Genomic DNA, 3480 nt, shown 5'->3' with positions numbered 1-3480 from the left:
CTAACCTATTAACCCAGAGCCCAGTGCCAGTCCCTGTTTTTCCCTTGTTTCAGTGTTTCGCAGAAAAGGAATATCAAACGGAGTCCAAACGGAGTGAAACCTTCGGGGGCGTGATTTTTGGAATGAACGCAATCCAGAAGACTTGGGGTGTACGTAAGGGAAGCAACAAGGAAGGCACGAGGCAGGGGGCGCGCCCACCCCCTGGATGCGCCCTCCACCCTCGCGGGCCTCTCATGGATCCCCTGACGTACTTCTTCCTCCTATATATATATATATATATATATATATATATATATATATCCACATACCCTAAAAACTTTGGGGAGCAGAATAGATAGGGAGTTCCACCACCAGAAGCCTCTGTAGCCACCGAAAACCAATCTAGACCCGTTCCGGCACCCTGCCGGAGGGGGAACCCCTCACTGGTGGCCATTTTTATCATCCCGGCGCTCTCCATGACGAGGAGGGAGTAGTTCACCCTCGGGGCTGAGGGTATGTACCAGTAGCTATGTGTTTGATATATATCTCTCTCTCTCTCGTGTTCTTGAGGTGGTACGATCTTGATGTATCGCGAGCTTTGCTATTATAGTTGGATCTTATGATGTTTCTCCCCCTCTACTCTCTTGTAATGGATTGAGTTTTCCCTTTGAAGTTATCTTATCATATTGAGTCTTTAAGGATTTGAGAACACTTGATGTATGTCTTGCGTGGGATACCCGTGGTGACAATGGGGTATTCTATTGATCCACTTGATATATGTTTTGGTGATCAACTTGCGGGTTCCGCCCATGAACCTATGCATAGGGGTTGGCACATGTTTTCATCTTGACTCTCCAGTAGAATCTTTGGGGCACTCTTCGAAGTACTTTGTGTTGGTTTGAATAGATGAATCTGAGATTGTGTGATGCATATCGTATAATCATACCCACAGATACTTGAGGTGACATTGGAGTATCTAGGTGACATTAGGGTTTTGGTTGATTTGTGTCTTAAGGTGTTATTCTAGTACGAACTCTATGATAGATTGAACGGAAAGAATAGCTTCGTGTTATTTCACTACGGACTCTTGAATAGATCGATCAGAAAGGATAACTTTGAGGTGGTTCCGTACCCTCCCATAATCTCTTCGTTTGTTCTCCGCTATTAGTGACTTTGGAGTGACTCTTTGTTGCATGTTGAGGGATAGTTATATGATCCAACTATGTTATTATTATTGAGAGAACTTGCACTAGTGAAATTATGAACCCTAGGCCTTGTTTCAATGGATTGCAATACCGTTTGTGCTCACTTTTGTCATTAGTTACCTTGCTGTTTTTATATTTTCAGATTACAAAAACCTTTATCTACCATCCACATACCACTTGTATCACCATCTCTTCGCCGAACTAGTGCACCTATACAATTTACCATTGTATTGGGTGTGTTGGGGACACAAGAGACTCTTTGTTATTTCGTTGCAGGGTTGCTTGAGAGAGACCATCTTCATCCTACGCCTCCTACGGATTGATAAACCTTTGGTCATCCACTTGAGGGAAATTTGCTACTGTCCTACAAACCTCTGCACTTGGAGGCCCAACAACGTCTACAACAAGAAGGTTGTGTAGTAGACTATGGATTCGATGGACTATGGAATAAGGAGTGGCAAGAGCCTAAGCTTGGGTAAGGATTCGACGGACTATAGAATAAGGAGTGGCAAGATCCTAAGCTTGGGGATGCCCGAGGCATCCCAAGGTAATATTCAAGGATAGCCAAGAGCCTAAGCTTGGGGATGCCCTGGAAGGCATCCCCTCTTTCGTCTTCGTTCATCGGTAACTTTACTTGGAGCTATATTTTTATTCACCACATGATATGGGTTTTGCTTGGAGCGTCAATTTATTTTGTTAGGATTTGCTTTCTGTTATTTATAACAATGTTCTGCATCTTTTACTTCAATAAAAGTGGCATTGATAGCCTTTACTATGCCTATTTTACTACTCCACATGTTGCTGTTTGAAAACAGAAAATTACCGCTGTTGCAAAAATTCCCTAGAAAATTCAGAATGTGATAAAATGTTGAAACCTTTTGCATAATAATCTCTGATAAATTTAATACAGTGGTAATTTTCTTTCATAATTTTTGGAGGTAGGGAAGTATGGATATTGCTGCACTCTTTACAGACTGTCCTGTTTAGGCAGATTGATGTTACGTTTGCCTTGTTTGCATATGTTTGCTTCTTTAATGGTTATATTTGAGGATAGGACTATTAAATATGTAGAGGCATTTAGTATGCAATGTTGAATAATAATTTTAGTGATTTGCTACAGTAGAGTATGATACGTTTTTTGCATTGGTTTATAGTAACTTATCTCACGAGTCCTTGTTGAGTTTTGTGTGGATGAAGCCTTTGAGGTTTAGGGAGACCGTGATATGAGAGGAATTAAGGAGGCACAAAAGCTCAAGCTTGGGGATGCCCAAGGCATCCCAAGATAATATTTCAAGAAGTCTCAAGTGTCTAAGCTTGGGGGTGCCCCGGTTGGCATCCCACCTTTCTTCTTCAACAACTATCGGTTAGTTTTGGTTGATCCTAAGTTTTTGCTTCTTCACATGATGTTTGCCATTCTTAGAATATCATTTTACTTTGTTTTGATTGCTGTTTGAATAAAAATATCAAGATCTGAAATTCTTAAATGAGAGAGAGTCTTCACATAGCTACATAATTAATTAACTACTCATTGATCTTCACTTATATCTTTTTGGAGTAGTTTGTCATTTACGCGTGTGCCTCACTTATATCCTATGAGTAAATGGTTGAATGATTTGAATGTCATAAATCTGAAATTATACATGTTTCATATGCTTATCCCATGGGGAGTAATGACTTTACATATAAGAAGTAGAGGTGGTAAACTTATTGAAGGTTAGCAAACATTGTATTGGTCACTTGAACAATTCATGAAAGAATAGTGAAGGAAGAGAGATTTCACATATAAATATACTATCTTGGACATCTTTTGTAATTGTGAGCACTCATTAAAATATGACATGCTAAAAGGTTGATGTTGGACAAGGAAGACAACATAATGGGTTATGTTTTCTTATATTCGAAATAAAGTATATTGTCATGGATCGCCCAACACGTTGAGCTTGCCTTTCCCCCTCATGCTAGCCAAATTCTTTGCACCAAGTAGAAATACTACTTGTGCTTCCAAACATCCCTTAAACCAATATTGCCATGAGAGTCCACCATACCTACCTATGGATTGAGTAAGATCCTTCAAGTAAGTTGTCATAGGTGCATGCAATAAAAATTGCTCTCTAAATATGTATGATCTTTTAGTGTGGAGAAAATAAGCTTTATACGATCTTGTGATATGGAAGCAATAAAAGCTACAGACTGCATAATAAAGGTCCCTATCACAAGTGGCAATATAAAGTGACGTTCCCTCGCATTAAGATTTTGTGCATCCAACTATAAAAGAGCATGGCAACCTCTGCTTCCC

Source organism: Triticum aestivum, chromosome 6A (genome assembly GCF_018294505.1).
Source record: "Triticum aestivum cultivar Chinese Spring chromosome 6A, IWGSC CS RefSeq v2.1, whole genome shotgun sequence".
Classification (NCBI taxonomy): Eukaryota; Viridiplantae; Streptophyta; class Magnoliopsida; order Poales; family Poaceae; genus Triticum; species Triticum aestivum.
This window is presented reverse-complemented; position numbering follows the sequence as displayed.